Source organism: Ciconia boyciana, chromosome 1 (genome assembly GCF_034638445.1).
Source record: "Ciconia boyciana chromosome 1, ASM3463844v1, whole genome shotgun sequence".
NCBI classification, from domain to species: domain Eukaryota; kingdom Metazoa; phylum Chordata; class Aves; order Ciconiiformes; family Ciconiidae; genus Ciconia; species Ciconia boyciana.
Genome location: NC_132934.1, coordinates 202,830,530 through 202,852,468, shown reverse-complemented (window position 1 = coordinate 202,852,468; position 21,939 = coordinate 202,830,530). Strand labels below are relative to the sequence as shown.

Sequence of the window (21,939 nt, the reverse complement as noted above, 5' to 3'; positions counted from 1 at the left end):
AACATGAGATCCATGTCAGTCTGTCTCTCTTGTGCTGCCCACAGTAATGTCATCAGCACTTATTTACAAGCCAGTCACAGCAACCCTTTCAAAGAAATAAAAACCGAAGAAGAAAGAGTGAACTGGACGAAAACAGGCTCTCCCAGTCCTCTAGCTTAAATCAGATGCAGTTAAAAAAAGAAGAACAAAAACATGGTTATCGTGTTACGAAAACTATTTTCTTCTTCTGTGCACATTTGCTGGAGACTACGACACTCAAAACGGGAATCACGAACAGAATAGGATGGGATGACCAAGAGTTACTGCAATATCAGCCATCTAATTACACAAATAGATACATTACAGAGGGTTATTTTTGCCACCACTTCTAACACAAGCTTTAAAGTAAGACTCAGTCTTTCTCAAACTGGCAGAAAGAGTAGTAAAGTGGAGTGAATGAATATGGTACTTTTATCTTCTTCATATTTTTTTCTTCCAAACTCCTCAAGGTCTAAGGTCTTTCTCACTTTGTCAGACTGAGAGATATTGCAACAGTGAAGATGCTGAAGATTAAGGCACCAATGATTTTAAACATAATTGTATCTCCCCCCAAAATAAGGAGGAATAAATCCCCAGCAAATTAAAAAAACCCATGTGACTATTCTAGCAATCATCCCCTGTAACTGCCTCAGATGTGGCGATTACATTGATCTGTAAAGCTTGGAGTCACCGTCCAAGTTTCTTTCTGAGTGAATAATCAAACAGAGAAGATTTATTCTGCATAACTTTTAGCAACCAATTGTGTTTGCCAAGAAAATAATTTTTACAAATAGGAAGGTCTTTTTCTCTTGTTAACTTTATAACATTAAAAAAATGAAAGGAAGATATTTATATCTTGTGAGTATGCTCTTATTCATAGCAACTGGACTGCTGCAAAACATGAGATAACGTGAAGAAAATAAATAGCAGCTACTAAAACAGACAGTCTGATGGGGTCTGAACTAGTGACTTAACTAATACTATACTCCATATGGTCCTTTGACTTACTCAATTCAACAGTCATCGCACTGTGCTTTTATCTGTCAATCCCTACTTTTTTAATAACACAATACATATTTACTCAATCAAATACAAATGAAAAATCATTCTGAGCATGTTAAGACAAATGCCAGCATTTTATAACCTTGGTGTCCATGAAGTTCTACAAACATGTGGGACCCCATGTTATTTCACTGACTATAGTTCTTCCCATGTGTCCAAGACTTTTACCATGCAGCTAAGCACCCTTTTCATTTTGCTCCTCTCTTATATGTCACAGACAATGGGTATAGCATTTTATCTGCTATACACTAAGCCCATGGGTAACCTAAGAACATGTAGTTCTGCGTTCAGTGTGATACTACTTACAACATTCCCACAGGCAACATAAAACCTTCAATCCAGACTAGGATTTTAAAAAAATCTGTGAATAAATAGCACTCGAATTTAATTGAGCTTTCAAACCTTTACTACAGTTTGGAAGGCAGCTACTGAAATCCTTCAAATACTCTATCCTATTGGGCTGGGAAACACCCACAAACTTGCTTTGGCTGTGAACATCTGTGCAAACCCATCACACCCACATTATTCTGGTTGTATTTTGGGGCATGAAGATTCCCTGCTTTTGCCACAACATACATTTAAACTCCATTGTTCATTTCCAGTGAAAAAAAGTGCTCCTGCACTCAAGAAGTGAGCAAACAGCCCTTCTGCATATTAGTGAGGTCAATACCTGCCCTCAGCAAAAAATTATGAGCAGAGTCTTGTTCACACAACAGCAAGTATGCTGTCAGCTTTCAATAAATAATAAAGAACTTATTTACAATGTCTTGTTTTTGTGAGATGGGAGAAGGATTAGTTATTTTGTACACAATTTTAAGAACAGAGCTAATGCTACCTATGTGTCCTACTACTACTCTGCACATTTATTTAAGAATCACAAATAAACCACTTGCTGTGACCTCTTCTAGGGTACATTCAATCACATGTGAAGGCCAGATTGAAACTATAATAAAAAGCACTAGCTTGGTTTTGCTGTTGGAAAGTGGAGGTGAGAGTACGCATTAGAGTGGAAGGAAAATCCAGTAGCAAAAAATGTACTAAGAAAATAAAATTTACTTTTGCAATATATGCAGTGAAAGCTAAAGTTGTTGTTGGTTGTTTTTATGCTTTCAATCTTGAAGTGCTTCCTTTTACGTGTCCACATAGATTTTATCATTTAGTGCTTCAGTGACAGAGGACTTCCAAAGGATTTCCAGATCCATCAGGATTTCCAAATTCTCAGTAGCAAAAGTTTAGGCTCTCTTGAAGAACCCAAACTCAATCACACAGTAAGTGTTTTCAAGATCTTTTCTCATGATTGTCTCAAAAAGACACTGGGGAAATGGCCTTTGTGGTTATGACTTTTCTGCATGTGCCAAGGAAATCAGTTGCAGACGTTACACTGTCAGACTTGCTGAAAAAAATACAAGCTGATATACCACCCCTAATATAAAATATTTTCCTTTGCAAGGTTAGGTAAAGGAAGCTAAAGCCATGCCAACTTCTATGGAAAAACTGAGGCTGGGAGCAAAAATAAAAGGATATTTAAAATTTAACTCAAGAGCACATAGGTTAGATCTTCTGTGAACTGCTTGACTTTCGGAAGGGATGAGACAGAAGAAGAAAGGAAACAGCTTTTCTATTCAATATAGTGTGTATCTAAAGAGATTTTTAAAACCCTTGGTTTGGCTGAGTATATAGCATTTTGTGTTCTGTAGTATCTTTGATTTTTTTAAAAATCATGCTCCTACAATAAAAAAGGCAGATGTTCTCACAAACAGGTTAGACTACATAAATCTACTGATAAGAGTGTCAAAAAACTGAAGCTTTCATTGGGTGCAAGAAAGTTAATGTAGGTTTTCTTATTAAACCATACAGAGAAATGCCTGATACAAGACAAAATTATACCAAGAATGGCTTGCAATAAAGCTCCACTTATGCTTCATCATATGGTCCTCTACAAGAAAAAGCCTGCAACACTGCTGCTATTGCCATGAAGTATTCTTTAATGCGGCTTCTTCTATCAAGAATAACCATTATAGTGGTCATATATTACTTCTTAGTGAAAAACGCTTTTCATAAAAATGTCTTTTGAAGATTTTATTTCATCTGGAGATAAGTTATTCTGGCTTTTCCCTCACTGAGTTGAAAAGTGTTGTGTCAACAGTTTAAGGCTTTTTTTTTTACAAAGGAAGAAAATGTGTGATCAAATTATTAGCAACAAGACACTTATTAGGGCACATCAACGTCTCACATTAAATTTGCAGCAAAAGAAAATCTGCCTAGAGAACTTGACTTAGAATAATACTAACAGTTATACATGTATAGTTATAGTTCCCAAGCTATATTGTATATGCAGCCCTTACCAGGGCTTTCCCAGAACAGTTACTATTAAAGATTATTAATAACATATGCAATGCAAATTAGGTGGCAACACTAGGATGTATTATTTGTCTATCATAACTATATTTATTCTTGTCCTTTAAATATATGTGTAATATATATGTATATTAACTATCTTACACTTAAATTGAGCTTTTTAATAAAATGCATGTTCTTTATCTGTGCTGACAGCACCTTTATCTGTCCTTAATTATTTGGCTAATGATAAAAGGGCAGCATATAACTGAGACCAGAAATGCAGAGGCATTATGCATACAAATGGAAAGACAGCTCTTTGGAAACTATCAGAAAGAGAAGACAGCCGTGAGAAAAAAACAACCAAAAATACCAGACCCCCATAATTAAGGAACACTGAAGAGATGGACAAAGGCAAAAGGCATTTCTAGAGCAGAATATTGGAAGGTACAATGGGGAATGAAACATGAACAGGTGTGAAAAAGAGCAAGAGACCTGTAAGAGGCCTTTTAGATAAAGAGGAACAACTTGAACTGGCTGCAAGGGAAAGATTTACAGTGAAAAATGACAGGGAGAAGAAAGATTAATTAATTTGATCTTTGCAGCAGCTGTGGTAATAGTGAGGTGGATGTGAGTAAAAAGCTGATGTGAGCGTCAGAGGCATAAAAGAAAAGCAGCCTGCATTGATCGATGGAGGACAAGAGGAAAGACATAGATATGTGGAAAGGAAAAGAAGCTTCCAAAAATTTTAAAGAAAATGTAGCAGTATTTGGATATTGCCTACAGGATAAGACACAGGGAGCAGAAAAGGCTCATACCTGAGTGACAGGAAGGATAGTGGTTTTGTATAATAGTGATAGATAAAGAAGGTTCACAAGGAAAGATAAGGAGCACTGGAGCTATGGTCATCGTCTGATGGGGAAACGTGCCAGAAGTAGTTATCAATGAGAACTGATAGTCCAGACTGGACTGAGAGAGAAAAGTCAAGAAGAAACAGGAACAGGGATGATCAACATAAAAATATTTTGGTTTTCTGAACTGAACATTCTGTTAAAGTGTCTTTCTGATGTACTGCATCTTAGAAGAGTTGTGTGTAACCCATTCATACCTCCTCATTGACAAAGCACGGGTTTTTTTTTTTTATAGGTAAAAGTGCTGGGGTTTGGTTTGGTTTGGTTTGATTTGGTTTGGTTTGGTTTTTACCTGCTCTGCAGTCTCCATCACTTCCAATAGCCTCAATGCCTTCTTAGGCACCACACTGAAAACTGTACTCTTCCATCAAAATAAAGCCTATTTCAAGTGAGATGAAAGTAAATGCAACATTGAAAACTCACAACCCATCTACACTCAATTTATGGTGAAGAGGCACAAATATTTTACAAAAAGTAAAGGAATGCAGCAGCATGCCTGAAGTAAATTTCATCATTGCTAATTTATTCCTTAATAGCTTTTTCTGTTAATCAGTACGTTCACAATAAGCAAATCCAGTAATTTGCTTTATGTTCAAAGCTCTTGAGCTTTTTCTCTTTTGAAACCCTGTTGAAAAATGCATTTTCCTCTCCTTCTCCTCATTTCCCCACATAATTTTCAAGGAAAAAAACCTCTGACATTAAAATACAAGGGGAAAGACACCATTTTACAGTCTGAGAAGTAGTACTTGTCTCCTCAAGAACATTTTATAAAAGCTCCTCAAATCTAAGATTTTGACCAATGTATGTCTGCATGTTGATAACCAAGAGAACACATTAAAACCCATATTTCCCTTCAATCAAAACTGAGACATTGCATTACAAGACCTAAAAATATTTCCTTTCTTAATTAGACCACAAAACAATGGTTCCAACTGTAATGATTCCTGAAAGGAAAATTAACTGGTTCTTTAATTATTCTTCAAGCTTCTTATGTACAGGGTGCTGTGCAAAAGTATCTGCAATCTTGGTTAAGGGTTTACAAATCTATTTTAAAAAGCATAACCCATGCTTAATTCAGAAGAAGAGAAAGAAGACATCAGAGGCATCTTTCCTCATAGGCAACACCATGAAGAATTGCATAAGGACATGACAATGAAGAATGATTTCTGAGTTGAAAAGAAAAGACTTTGTGGACAGTATTGAAAGGCAGAATAGGAAAAAGAAGTGTCTGTGGGTACCTTTTTGTTTGCCAGTAATGAATAGTTGATGTTATAACATGCAAGCAGACTTTCCAATTCAAACCAAAGGTACATGTAACCCGTCTTCGGATAAGCACAGGGCAAAAATACATGTTCATTTCCAAAATTCTCTCTCTGCAACCAGTAATTTTTAGTTCAGGCATTTCCTGAGCCAAAAGAAATCCTTTTTGTAAAGGACGGTGTTTGTTTGTTGTTCACAGCTCCTCCTCAAATATGAACTATGATAATATTTCATGGGAGTGGTAGCTGTACATATTCTTTCCACCGCACACAGAGAGAAGGACCTTAATAAACAGTTCTCACACTCTGAAAAACATACTCCCATGCTAGAAAGAGAAGTCTTAGATTGCCTCAGAGGTTAACTGCATCCAGAAGGACTCAATATTCATTTTCACAGAACTGCCTGCCTTACACAGACCCTGAGCTGAAGAAGTGAGGGCAGGCTGGGAAGTAGGTGGCACAGTTTGGAAAGCAACCATGGGCAGAAGTAATCCCTCACTCAGACGGCCTGGAGCATTTCAAGCCTTAATAATGTGACTAACTGGCAGCTGCTCAAGACTTTGTGTTGAGCTGGTAGCAGAGATCAGGGCTGATACAAGGCAGTAGCTGTACGGAAATACTTCCAGGCACATGGATGTCCCAAGACAGCGAAGTATTTAAATACAGTAGGAAGTGTTCTGATGGATCAGGACTTTTGACATCAGTTTCTATAATGTACATGGATATCTGTACACTACCATTTCTCAGACAAATAAAGCATTCCTCACTTTCTGCCCTAACATACTGAATGTTACACTGTGTTTCAGTAAGGACCTTCTCTCTTCTGTCCTTGTAGCCCCTTTCAGAAAAGAGAAAGTCACCTCTCGCAGAGCATCTTAGCTATTAGTCCGTGACACACTGCCAGATCCTTTCAAACAGAATGTGCCAAATTCTGTAAGATGTTATCTGCTCTAATATTTTGTAGAAGCTTCTACAACAGTGTTATCTCTGAATCTCAACATATGCCTTACACAGAGACATTTATTTGTAAAATGTATTAACGCAAAATAGACTCCACAGAGCTCAGAGCTCAAAAATCAGGGCCACACACTGGTGAGTCAATGTGTCTTTCTGCTTCTTCAAAGAAGTGCAAGTTGACAGGACTGACAGCTGTGTCCTGACATATGCTTTAGTGTGTGGGTTATCTGTATTCTTAGATAGATTTTTAAATATCACCGTGTCTTTCTGGAAAAGGACATATGACAGTACAGCTCACCACAGAATTGTTGCCAAGGAACAGACCTGCTCAGAGGAAAATTTAGATTACTTTGAATTTCACAAGGTGTTCTATAGAACTAAACTATAGGATATATTTCCCCCATATTTGAACATTTGGAAAAATGAACACTTAGCTTTGTTCTAATGAGAATTTCCTAGATTTCTTACTCATAGACTTAGTATTACTCAACCCATCTGAAGCAAAAGACACAGAAAATTATACACTGACAATGAAAAATACAATAATATACTAACAAAGAACTAATTCCTTGGGATCAATAAATCTATTTCAAATAGTTATTGGGAAAAGCAATCATGTGGTTTGTGTAAAAGACATACAATTAAATTATAACTAATGTGATGCACATTACATATGTACATCCTTGGACTATGGTCTTGGCACACAGTCATCTCTACGGAATGTGGAACAAGGAGCTATGAAGCATTTCTACATAAAGAAGCCCCAGACTTGAAGGATGACATTCCTTTTCTCTTTCCCCTTAATTTCTTCCACTATGATCTAAGTTAGCCTGCTTTGAATAGTGGTTAGATTAGATAACCTCCAGAGGTTCCTTGCAACTTCCTTTATTCCATCATTCTACATTTCATGACCTATGATAAAAAATTATACCCCTATGAATCTTCATCGGCAGTATGAAGTAGAATTAGATGAAGTAAAAATCAAAGCCAAAGACTCAGACTAGTTTTGGGGGCTCATTAGTTCTAGCACCAAAGGAAAGTTTATACTGGGGCAAGGTTTTTTGGGGCAAATTCTGTCCTGAGGCATCACATGAATTCACTATGGCATTGCTCAGGGTCTAGGTTAGAAGAGGATGTGGGTCGTCTGTAAGAAAACATCTGACCTGAAATGATTTATGGGGGTGGGGGAGGGTATAAACCATGTAAATGAGAATTTCTCGAGTTGCTGAACAGAAGAATAAGTCCTATATCCTTCCCCTAAGATTCCAAAGAAGAGACATTAATGTTGATGTGCTTCTTCATAAGCTGCTTCTCCCCCACCAATAAAATGTTGCATTTCATTGCTGATATAGAACGTAATAAAAAACATTTTTTAAATTGTTTTCTTTGAATACTAATTTCCACAGCAGGAATTTAATTACTATGTGAATCTGTGTGTTCAGGCACTGAAAAAAGAGCTAATCATTCAAGCAAGCCCACATAGCAGTGGAGGATTCTCAGCCTCCTCTCCACTGACACCCAAAAAAGAAAAAAATTCATCAGAAAGTTCTGTTTGATCCTTAGTGTAGGAGGACATCTTTGTCTCACAGTGCCATCATATGACATATACTGAATGGATTGGGTGATATTTTAACAAGGATAAATGACACATGCTCAAAATATTTAAGGGAACAAAAAACCTGTATGCTAAAAAAAAAAGTTGGGCATAAGGGTTTTAACCTTAAGAAACAGTCTTCAATACTTTTGCTAATTTAGTCATTTAAGGTAGATTTCACCTAATTTCAGCCACCTAGAAGTTAGGCAGCTCATTTAAGTTAGATTTCTAGACTCCTAATCCAAGGAGGTAAATAACTTCTAGGCTGTGATTCTTCACATTCCAAAACTGGCACCTAGGAAGGGTTGGATCAATCACTCCTGAAGGTGTCTGACTCTCTTGGTGGAACAGAGAGGGACATTTAATGCTAAGTTTAGCCGGGACACCTCATGCACAGACAGCTAAAGATAGGTGAGATGAATCCAACCCTGAGACCGGCAAAGTTGACAAATTTTCATCTTCTTTGCTTAAAATGAGCTACACTCCTGTGCATAAATGATCAAAGGAACAGGTGTTGATGGATAGGACCCCATCAGAAGATCGTTCTATTTGTAGAACAGCAGAAATTTCTTCAGATATTTTAACATAATGGTTTTGAATCTAGCCTGCAATCTTTGAAACTGTAAAATGAAATGATCTTTCAATGGAAAAGTCATGCTTTGTCTTTTGATCATAGTATGTGCTTTTATGCATAGATGGAATTCATGTTGATCTGCTTTGGGAAAAGCTTGGAACTAATCAACAGGGATCTGCTGCATAACAGCTTTAAAATCTACAGAAACCATTGAGGTATAAGAATCTTATAGTTTTACTATTAGAAGCGACCTTATCTAGCCTATGCACAATAATGATGTATCTGTATCAAGATTCTTCCCAAAGGCTTCTACACTGTTAAAGAGACCTGAATTGTTGCCTATGTCATTTAAACCTTTACCACTTTAAGGTGTTTTAATGCTTTTTGCACAAAGAGGAGATACATTTCAAGTGGGTAGTTTCTACTGGATCCCCTAGCTTCTTGCATTCAGCACCACAGCAAACATAATCAAGATAAAAAATTGATTAATCTCCCTCCTCCATATGGACACAGTAGATGCGACAAATAATCAATGGGCCAGGTTTTGCAAATATGCCTGTTCATAAGTTGGGAAAAGTGGACAGCCTAGTTCCTTTAGCACCTCTCAATCTAACAAACAATATATCCAATTAAATATAGACAAATACCGGAAACAAGTCAACATGTGCTCTCTTTTGAAATACAGTAAACCAAGGAATGACCACATGGAAAGATAAAAGGCTAAGAACATCCCAAGCTGTGCATAAGGAATGCTTAATGTTGCAAGTTATAATAGCTACAAAATAGTTTGCGTCCTTGTGAAGAAACTTAGGGCACTGACATCATCATAGAGATTTGAATACTAAATGTCCAACAGGACCACTCCTTCTCATGTTTAGCTAAAGGATAAATTAGCTTGTAAAGCACAGAAAGTTTCCATATGACAGCTGGGGTGTACAGATACTTTATACCATATACATTCCAATGTTAGAACAGCTCACAGTATTAGACCGTCCTTACACACCTCACTCATTGCTAAAACGATAATGATGCTGTGTTCCTTTGCTTGTTCATCAGTTTGTTTTTAAGAACTTCAATTCCATAGACTTAACTCAAGACAATATAAGAGATAGATGACAACAATGATTTTTGTAGAATTGACCCTCCTCTTAAGCCTAGAGCAAGTCGTCACAGCTGGCAGGTAATGATTAGCCTAACAGGCAACGGCAATTGCATACAAAGAGAGAAGAGGTTCAGTGATTGTATGGATCCTACAAACAAGAGTCTAAGACTTCACCTTGGCTATAACTGGGAAGGAATTTATTAACACTCCTTATTGGCCTTTGTACTTCACCTTCACAGAGCTTCAGATTTATGCAGGGAAAGTGAATTTCCTCCTCAGTGAAACCAAAACACACATTCGTATATAAAGATTTTTTTGAAGTCTTTCAGACAGGCAAATCCACTGAGTTGAGAAAAACTACTTCATACAACAAAGGGAATGAGCATGAAGAGAAAGGGTGCTGTTTTGCACTGAACAGAAGATTTTAGAAAAGCATTAACAGACTCATGATTCATGTATAGCCAGCACTTCAGCAAGTCAATCAAACTTTCTTGACACCACAAAACAAGTATAACAAAAGCTAGCGTCATAACTCAGAGGTACAGCTCTGTTACCTTCACTGAAAATCTAGGTTAAAAAACAAATTTGTAAATAAAACGGTTAATGAAATCAATGAAAAATCACTCTGTAACTCATGTAAAATGTAACATTTTCTATTCCTAGATTTAAGCTGCAAATCTACAAGCAACGTCTGATGATTATTGCATGTCAGATGTGCCATGAATGGAAATGAGATACTATTTTACTGTTTGTTTCAACTGCTTCAGATAAAATTAACTGCACTGAAATTTTAAGAAGAATATTTAGGATAAATTTGAATGTTCCAGTGTTTTCATGACTAGAAAGATTTCAACCTTATTTTCAAAGCAATTAGCAAATGACGACCTGATGATGTCAAGAATATGACAAAATCCAAACAGATGGAGACAAATTGCTCTCAGATGAAGGTGAATCACTTATGGGAAGGAAAGACTTCAATGTTCAGTCTAACGATTTTCCTTCACTTCATTCAGTGATCTCTCCCTCTGTGTCTCACACTCATCCCCCACTCAGAGACACACTGATAAAGAACAAAGCATGGGAACACACGCATCTAGTTTTAGCTTGTGTATTCTGTAAAAATTGCAATCACAATACATGCATTATAATAATTCTCTTATATATGTATTATGCATTCTGCAAATACAAAAATTCAAACATGTTAATATGCTTAGTCAAAATGACCTCTGCCCATCTTCACAAGCTTTTATCAATTTATTTTTCTATAATCCACAAACATATACACACACTAATAAAAGCATATTTGTGCTTTTATTTGTGTGAGTGAGACCAAAAAATAAAGTCAAAGAGACTTTAAGCCTCAATTATCCTTGCATGTTCTTTTGAAAACCACTAGACAAATTAAACACTAATTTAGTTTTGGATGCAGTAGCAGATGATAGCATGGCATATCTGTAACTTCATTGTTTGTCATTGCTGCCGAGCCAACCTTTAATGCCACTAATTGGGTGAATTGGCAGCTGAAGGACACAGATGCCTAGCCCTGGATTTTGCTTATCCAGCATTATCATTACTTGCTTCTCTCCTGCTGTTGCTCATCTGATTGTGCTTTATTTGGAACTTTTCCAGTCAACTTCTTCACCCAAAGCCATCTCTCTTGGTTCAACTTTTGTAGCTGACAACTCCTTTACCTTTTAGTCTCATTCTTTACTCCTTTCCTCCCAAATGCATGCAAGATGTGTTTTCTTGGAAAGAGTCCCTTTATTCTCTGGTGCACTATATTTTTCATACTCTACATACCTGTCGTATATGTCACTGGGGTAATTGAAAAACAGGACTAAAATATACAAATTCTTCTCCCACAAAGAAAAAGACCAACCAACTCAACAATCTTTCTCCCTTAAATTGCTAACAAAAAAAACCCCCATATTTATCTTCAAAAATTAATTCAACTTTTATCAGATTATATATAATCAAGTCAATGTGAGAAAAGCAGAAAGAAGCAGCAACACTTTGAATCACCTGAAATAAAGTGTCATCCCCACAGTAGGAAAACAGAGGAAAAAAGGATGAGTGGAAAGTGATCTTTACATTAATGGGTTTGTTAAAATGAACATTAAAATTTCTGACATTAATATGGACTTTTTTGTAAGATAGTATTTATTTAGTAGGTCATCTGTGGAGAGCATGCAGCCAAGACAAAAAAACAAATTAGCTACCAACCTTTACTAATAAAATAATAGATTTTTTAAAATCAATAAACAATAGAAATGACACTGGAAAGCTAAATATAGCTATGATTATCTACAGGAGAAAAAAAATTTTTTCTTGATATTATTGCTTCAAAGTCTATCTTTTAGCCTTAATAACTTAAGGGAAAACAGTCGGAGAGAAAGAAATCATTAGACATTTCAGAGACTCTGCCTGTGGTTTTCTGAAGATTAAATCATGTCAATTTAATCATTTTTATTTGTATTTAACTTGAGTTGAAATTAAGTGGATAAATGAAATAAAGTGCATGAAATACGCCTGAACTTTATCTCGCTTGTACTTGCGCTTAGTAAATAAAAATAAATTATGCTGAATTTTATTTACTGTGTTCGTTAATGATCTGCAATAAACAACACACATTTGAAGTTAACCGATCACACGAACTGAATGCATCTAGAAATATACTGCAAAGTAAAAATACACAATTCAAGAAAGAAAACTGGAAAATTCTGTGTAAGGTCTCCTGAGTGAAGACCAAAATGAACTTGAGTTAACATGCAATCTGGTCACATAAAAAAAGTGATTTGGGGCCATGAACATCATATGACACTCTAAATAGTTCCTTCCTACAGAATTCTCGTTCAACCGCACCAAGAATATTAAGTTAAAACCTAGGTACTGTCAACAGGAGTGATTTCTGAAAAGATCAACAATCTGTTCAGATCCTTGAAAGGATTTGTTTAAGGGGGAAAACTACAAAACTCATAAATATTCACAGCTTGGCTAAGTATTACCCAATAGGGAGAACATGATAATCATCTACAAATATCTACAAGGTGTTAATGTCAAAGAGGGAGATATGGCAGATGGGGACACAACTAGAAATAATAAAATGGAAATGAAGAATATCCAGCTTCCCTAGGCCTAAACAGACTATATTAATGGCAGTGACAGACTCCAGAGGCAAGTGTGCTAAGCTACATCATACAGGTCTTTTCTTTAAGGCACTAGTAAACACTTGAAAATACATTGTAAGGATGTTGACAGGAAGACGGACAGGATGTGTTAATACATGTATGCCTTTTTTAACTCTAACATCATACTGCATTTAAAGACAACTAATTAGAAAGTGGTGATACATTTGAGGGTTTCAAATGACTGCCGAAAAGTCTGTCTTGCTGTCATTCTTAATAATAGATGGAGTAAGAGAAATATTTTTTAAAATCCTGAAACCACTTAAAGAAACAGAATTTTGAACTTCAGTTTTAAATTAAGTGTAACTCAGTTCACATTCTCTTTAGAATTTCACTTAAACTTCATCCAAAAACTTGGGCTGAACTAGGGTTTAGCATTTTGAAAAGACATCTAAAAGAACTTTGAGAATCTGCTTTATCTCCTTGAACAAATCTATGTAAAATGAAGTTAGTACTCCACACCTAGTACAAGCAACACTCAAAAGTAGTTGAAAACAGCCACTGAGATACAGAGTTGTGTCCAATATTGGAACATCTATTTCTATGGTAATAGCAGGTGTGAGAAGAAGAGGAACACATTCCTTCTGAGGAAAGAAATGTATCATTTTTAGCAGAATCCAGGTTGGAACATACTAATTAAGAAATAATGATTTAAGTATTTTGGAAAGTGGATGAGACCAGGATCCCAAACTCAGAAGCTTCAGCAGAACCAGGCCTCACAAGATTTGTACCTTCTCAGATCCTCACTGAGCAAAAGGGGTGATCCAGAGACACGATGGAGCATCTGAGCTAAGAACCTGGGAGCACAGCAGGGAGACTTGAGGCCTAAAACTTCCTCATATGAACAGGGGATTTGTAGACTCCAGATCCGATAGGTGAACTGGGGATGATCAAAGGGTGTGAAATCCTAGAAACCATGTGGTCTCCACTGGTCATCAAGCAAGCTGTCATCATAGTTCTTGAAACCCACATTTCTGGACAACACCTTTGGTGTCATAGTATCAAAAACCTGTTTTGGCAGAAAACTTCTGATCAGATCAGGGTATAAGATTAATCTAGTTACTAGAGGTGAAAATGGACAGTACAGTAACTATGTTGAACCAATTTTACTTACAATATAAACTTGAATTTTTAACTTTTTTTTTTAAATAATAACATAATGATCTATGCCTAACAACATACTTTGCAGTATTGAGTACACCATGCATAGCAAATCAGTGCAATCTTGACAGGTAGAAAAAGTAATATGACTTTTTTAGACAGTCATCCTTCAGGAATGTGACTGTCAGTTCCATTAATACACTGCAATCATATATTGAACTAGTCATGCTATTTTGGCATTGGTCTGTTCCTCATCACAGATGATCACAGTTAAGCTTCATGTGGATAACTATCAAAATAAACCCTTTCACAGGAAATACTTTGGTAGTTGTACATTCAGTGTCCATGAGGATGAAAGAAAGGATCACCTCACTAAAGCGCAGCAACCTCCAAAGTAAAATGAGGCTACGTCCTACAGTGGTTTTGGTTCAAAGAAACAGCGCAGTTTTAAAGCACATGCCTCAATTGTCCCTACTCTACATTGCTTCACTTTACAAGGTGGTTTTGGTTTGCATGAACTAGACCCCTGTCAGAGGAAATTAAAGCAGTAGCTGTGCTCAAGATGTACACCAAAGTCAAGACAGACTCTTATGGGCATATCAGGGTCCAATCAACATTTGGTCTTTCAGATCACATACGGTGGAGGCACTCAGTCCGAGGAACAAAATCAGTCCAAGGCAAAACCTCAAAAGGCATTGGGTGCAGATGTAAGGGCCTCAGCAGAAAAACCTCCATCAATCCACTGATCCTTTTCTGTTGCACTGATCTAGTTGCACACCTATTGGATCATCAGTGACAGGGGCGAGAGAGCAAAACTAATTACCTAATATTAGCCAGCCAAACCTGTGATCACACATTGAAAAATTTACTTTCTAAAATTCTAATCAGCGACTGACATTTTCTAACTATAAATTCATTACTAAGTAAAAAAGTTATGGCTGTATTAGAAATGTTCAGCACTGAAATGTAAAATGAAAACAATGACATCTTTAATTAGAGTGGTAAGGCCCATAAAATTAAGAGATTCACTTATATAAAAACGCTGTAGATGAACCTTGAATGAAATTAGTCAAAACACATTTAAGATTTCCCATTGCAAAACTGTTTAATCTCAGAAGCTTCCCACATTAAGGGTTTGGTTTAATACATTTCAAAGTGCTGTAGCACGTTAAATTCCAATTACTTCATAAAAGGTAGGCAGTGTGCGTACAAAAGATACTTGCAACAATAGACTGCATTATGGTGTGTCTAAAAGTTCATTGTAAAGCAACTACTACAGTGGACTGATCTGATAACTCACCATAATTTTTCTTCACTTAGTCTTACTTAGAAATTGATCTTGGTTTGTAAGCAAATTCAGAGACTCCTAATGCACTTCTAATAATCCCCATGGGAAAGATGAATAATGTTCAGACTACGTGTTCCACAGACACCATTCCTCATTGTAGAAATGTGGGAAGAGTAATGAAAACTCCTTTCCTCTTCTCTGAAGTCAATTAATTATTTCCTATAAAAATAACCAGGGGCTTTCTTCACATCAGCAACCATTCAAAGTCATGTAGCTGAACTTAATATGTGAATTTGAGCAAAGGGAAGCAAATCTTCTCCTTTAAAGCGTACATTTCATTAATGTCTGTCTAAATCATAGAACACTGTACCTCAAAAAGCATGCATATTTTTAAAAATTATGCCTATGTGAGAAGAACCTGTTAACAAGGAAGTACACTTTCATATTAATCACGAAGAAACGTTGCCAAGCAAACCCAAGTTCTTTGTATCTCTAATTTTTGCCAAACCAAGAAAGGCTATTTTTCTGTTTGAAGTATCTTTAAAGCTATTACCTGCACTGTAAGTTTCAGTGAGGCATACAGACTCCAAGCTATGTTAAGATGAGCTTGTTCAGATCTGACCAAGCCACAGAAGCACAGCACTGCTATTGGGTCAGCCCAAGGGGCCATGAGGACTACTGTCCTGACTCAAACCATGGCAGTTGTCAACACCTATGAAAAATTATGAGAACATGACAAGTGCAGAGTGACACCTTTCCAGCTTTCCTTGCTTCCAACCAGTTGTGACTCTGGGTCTTCTGAGGTGAAAGATATGTCACCTTCTGCTGAGCCCCATGTCCTGTGATGCCCTCACCAGACTGTTATGGCTGGTCAAACTAACTGGTGTAAACCTGGAACTCCGATATTGCCTCTCCCCTAATTGCCAGCATATTTCTGGTCATCTTTCTTTGTTAGATTTTTCAAAGCTATGCAGTGGGTGGGTTCCTCAAACGTTCATTGGAATAAAGAGAGGCTTTTGTTGTAACCCTCAGGCACTAATTAATGACAGCTTACTTGACTACAGCTCCTTTTTCCTTCATCCGCCATCCTGGCTGTAAGAACAAGGCGATGATAAAACTGCCCTCTGACTCAGCAGCAAGAGTCACTGCTCCCCTCTACATATCCTTGACTTTATTTAAACAAACTAATTCGTTAGAAAGCTGGCATACAATGGATTTTTAAAGATTTTTCATAGGAATGAAACCAGTTCTGCTTAGCCTGGAGACATCTGGAAACTCTCCCCAAAAATGATTTCTAAAAGTAACAGTTTTGATAATGTGCCATTTCTGTGGAGGTCACAAGCGGTACTTCTGACATCACCTCAGCCCAGTCCAATAGTGTTTAAAACAGGAGGTACGATCAGATCACATGATTTGGCTGACTGCACTTCGACTGAGTCAGCCCTGTGCTGACACTGACAGCTGACAGCATGCTGCAGCAGATCTCCTGGATTACACACAGAACAGCGTTTGAACCTTTTTAATGAACTCTCACTGACTCTAAGGCTGCCTGAAAAAGTATTTGAGTCAAAGGCAAGGTAGGACAGCAGAGGGCAATGCAAGCTGGCGAGTAGGCAGTATACTGAGGGATGGTCAGGATGCCTGGCTTTAAGGAGAACAGCTATCGGGAAGGGAAGAGGGGTTGTAGCAGTTAAGGGCATGATCCAAGACAAAACACAGGCCTCTTTCAGGGCATTCATGGGAAGGATGACAATGTCTGTTTATCCATATTAATCCATGGGGATTTTAAATGCTGTAACTACCAAATCCTAAAGCCTATAACCAATACGCCCAGGCATAATCAAGTGGGGTAAATTAGAATCTAGTTATAGAAAATGCCTTAAAAGTAAAATTCCGATCTGAGACAAAACAAAGGAACAGGAGAGGACGATTGTGGAGAGGGGGTACCAGTTTTGATAGGCTAAGCCCATAGTGAGACATGCCAGCAACAGACAAAGATGCATATCTGGTTTTCATGCACCAGTAAGAATTCCAGATGCGTCACAGCAAACGTGGGAAAACTATAATTCCTGTAACGGCATTGGGCTATAAAGGTATCATCTTCTGTTAGTTCCAAGTAATGAGAGAACATGAGTCACGTTCTCATTTTGGAACCTTGTCCCACTAGACTGGCAATATGCTCAGGAAGTAGTTGCACCAGGATGTGAGGGCATTATTCGTAACTGTCATTACTGTGCAAGGCACATCAAGAGATGGACTTAGAAATGTTTGCAGACAGAATGATTTAAAATGAATGCTTTATCTAGATGGCAAAATGAACTACATTCACGTCTGCATAACCCCCGCATCCTGCTGAGGAAACCACAAGTCCAGTTAAAGATTTGCTCTTTGCTGGTGTTCTTGGAAAGGAAGCAGCAGAAAAACTGGTATCACAGACCTCTCTCACAGAAATTTCCACAAATCTCAGTGCTTTCTACAGCCTGTAAACCTGCTGTTTGGTTCTTATGCACACGGATTTGTTGTTCAGAGGTGTACCAAGTTTTTCCTGTTGGATTTTTTTTCCTTTTCCTTTTTTGGGGAGGAGGAGGGTATAGAGAAGAATTTTTAGGAAGCTGTCAGGGTTCGATATCGCTTTCCTGTCTTCAGAAGACCAAACTAAAAGTAGTCATCTGTTGCAATTTGGTCATAGCTCCAAACAGAGGCATTTATAAAGTAATTTGGGGGGGGTTGGATGTCCGCTAAACATAGACAAGGTTCTAAAACATGCATTTATTTCTCACTTTCTACTTTCTTGAAAAACCTTTTGATTCCTCTTGCAAAACATTGTTTAGAGCTTAGATTTCATTTTAATATTAGTGTTATGTGGGCTGTGCAACGATGATGCTTGTTGTTAGGGTTAGCAAGAAAAACATTCCATAAATTGCAGCTTTTAAGCATCTTTTCTGCGAAACAAAACTGAGGTCCTTCAAAATATGAAATGAGAAAACCATGACAGGCTCAAGAACAGCCATTATGCTATTTTGGGCTTGATGGTACTCACTCACCTGGAGTGTGGGACATTCACCTTTGCCTAATGTAAGCCATGGAGACTGAGCTTGGTTTTCTACACTCCACTTAACCACTGGCTGCTTTTAATGCCTTTTTATCTTTCCAGAAATGCCATCCTAAACCATAGAACTTTTTGTTTTATTAAAAGATCATTAAAACTAATGTATTTCACAAGAAGTCTTGGTTTAAAAGAATCTGTGTTTTCATATGCTCAAAACATTTCACCAAACAAAAAGAAAAAAATCTCAGATTACTCTACTTATAGAACTGTCAAAAACAGAAAAAAGATGATATACCTGACTCACACTTCTAAGTCAAGGTAAGTTGAGGCCTATACTACCACTATCCAGGATGCCATGGTTAGCCTCACTGAAAACCAGATTTCCAGTCTGTGTCACTGTCTTATAGTTTGCAGTTTGTAGAGTGTGGCTCTGTATGTGTAGACATAACTGGAGAGACAGTTCTACTACAAGAATAACCTTTCTCCATTCTGCAAAAGATACGTTTGCAAACAATCATTTTGATTCTGAATGGCTATTCATTTCTTTCTAGTCATGAACAATCAGACCAGAAAACTTACTGTGTTCACTGAGGATCTTTGCAAAATTAACCTCATCTCCTGTAAACAATAGTCTTTGTGTGTGAACAAGAGTAGGCTTTATTATTTTGCTATTTGCCATTCATTCTCATGCACTAAAAGTTTTTCCTCTGTCCAGGGAGCAAGAATGTCACATAATTTAGGTAACCAATGCACACAATGCAACAAATGGCAAAAATCAAGGAAGAGCTCATGAAAAACAAAAAGGCTAAAAATTCTTTGGCAAATGCTCAGAAATAACGAAAGCTCTGAGAACAGAAGAAGGATGTTATAGCCTCCTCAATATGTTTATAATTAGCAATTTCACAAGCTCCCTACAAGTCCATTGGGGAGGAAATGGCAGTGTACAAGCCACCATAAAATGTTGTAGGGTAACCAGACTGAAATAGATACCATGACCTCAGTCACAGCAGACAGAATTTTTGCACTCCCTTTTGTTGTTTTTGTTATCTGAGCTATCCTAGATATTAAATGTGCCATTCCTTCAGAAAAATAAGTTGACATTTAGCTGCAGAGGTCTGTGACTAGGAACAGGCAATAAATCAGATAAGAATGTATGAACAACTGTATTATTATCAGACCAAATGATGATCTAGTCCAGTACTATGGCCCTGAAAGCAGATACATTGCTTGAAGACAGAGCCCAGAATGCAAGGGATGGTACCCTGGAGACAAATGGGGTTAAATGAAGCCTATGAAAAATTTATTCTAATTACGGTACAGAAAAGGGTTCAGACAGTGCCAAACAGAATGTAATCATGCTTTGTTCTCCCTGAAAGTTTAAGAAAAGGGAGACTGTACATTTGAATATCAAATAGCTTCCTAAGACATGTGAGGTTTTGTGGTAAACACATACAGAAATACAAAACCTAAGTTTGAACTCCACATAATCTTCTTTTAATTTTCACCTTTGAGAAAGTTCTTATTCACAGATAGCCTAGTGAAATGGAGCTTGATATTTTTGAGTTAGAAATAATGGAATTGTCTTCATCCCACTACAAAATTTCAGTGCTTACAATACCTTGTCCATGTTAAAATTACTATGTGTTGAAATTAAATTAATTAGTGTTTGAGAGCTTATATAGGAAAAGGGAAAGACTCAGTCATTAACGTGGGAGACATTTTCATGTTATTTGGTGCATGTAAGCTAAGAATTTAATGTGACACCGTTAGAAAATATCCATCAATGTATTTACAGAAACTGTATGGATTTCTTGGGCTTCCACAGGCTTTAAAGTTGAAATTGTGATTATCGCAAAAGCGAGGTTAAAAAATAAAATCACTACCTAAACTCACATTCTCTTGAACACTTATGTTATTGGTTCTTCTTTCAAAAAAGTAGCTCCACTAACATATTTTGAACTTAACTTTTTTTATAATTATCTTTTAATCATGAAACACCTGAACTATTGAAAAACAGCAAAATTACACGTTCAATGATCATTCTTGCCTTTAGTCATAACAGTAGTCTGTAAAGCTACAAACTGCTCATGTATATGCAGATCAGTCACAGGTTTGCTGAATATGGCCTTTCACAAAAATATGTGTGTGTGTATACGCACATACACACAGACACACACACATATGGAATATTTATATATATATATATCCTTAAGGAATGATTTCAGTTTGTTCTGATGATTCAGAGTTTTTGTTATTATTGCTTGAACCTAAATATAATTGTGTGTGGGACGTGAACTTGGCTATTAACTAATTTTCTAAGGTGAATAGCTATTAGTATTCATTTCAGTAAATCCAGACAGATAAGTTTTCTAACTGAAGTTTTCAAACTGAAGAGTGTCCAAAGGAGGGCCACAAAGATGATTGAAGGGCTGGAGAAACTGCCCTATGAGGAAAGGCTGAAGGAGTTAGGTCTTTTCTCACTGGAGGAGAGAAGGCTCAGAGGGACTTCAACACAGTATTCTGGTACTTAAAAGGGCAGCTACAGAGGACAGAAGCTCTCTCTTCACAAGGAGCCACATGGAGATGACAAGGGGCAATGGGTACAAGTTGCACTGGGAGAGGTTTCATCTTGACATAAGAAATTTTTTTACAGTGAGAACAATCAATCACTGAAACAACCTCCCCAGGGATGTGCTGCAGTCCCCATTGCTGGAGGTTTTCAAGATGCTATTAACTAATTTTCTAAGGTGAATAGCTATTAGTATTCATTTCAGTAAGTCCAGACAGATAAGTTTTCTAGAGAGTCAAAACCAGACCAATTTAGGGCTCGCGAGCATCAGCTAAATGTATAGAAATTTGAAGGTCTGCAGTAATTTGGTAGGTGTAAGTCCTTCACTTTGTAATTCAACACAACTAAGGTAGATCCAGTTCTTATATAACACAGATTCCTTATATACATTAATAGTTGAAGAAACAGCTGCTACTTAGATGTAATTTATTTTTTAAAACATACTTAATACTTCAGAAAGCCAAGTGCCCTATAAACAAAAGCTCTCACAGATCGGATTAGACCTTCAGAGCTCTCCATTCTTTAGAAAATTCATTCCATGAAAGTAAAATATATAAAAAGAGAAATCCAGAGAGCTGCTGAGCAATTACGACTCGTGTTGATTTTAATGCCTCAGAGACATTCCACACACTTTTGGTTTTACACTTTGAGCAAGTTCTTGAAGATAGACTTGTAATATAGAGAATAAACTGTTCAGTCTTTCTATCTATATCACTTCCAGTCTCTATAAACTGATAGTCAGAAATGACAGTTTCACCTCAGAAAATCGAAGGCTGAACAAAGGTAGCTACATGCAAAAGATTTTCTACTCAAGTCAAAGGACTTGAGCTCAGCTCCCAAATGACTAGATGCACAAATATATAGTTAGCTAACCAAGTCTGAAATGTTTCCATTATCTATAAACCCTGGATTATTTTTGATTAAATGAATAGG

The 21,939-nt window shown here is 37.0% G+C and overlaps 1 protein-coding gene across 1 annotated transcript in view; it reads right to left on the bottom strand.

Moving 5' to 3' along the window:
* GUCY1A2 (guanylate cyclase 1 soluble subunit alpha 2) overlaps positions 1-21,939 on the bottom strand; it is a 169,010-nt gene that overhangs the window by 19,139 nt on the left and 127,932 nt on the right. The gene's annotated exons all lie outside the window — the stretch shown is intronic.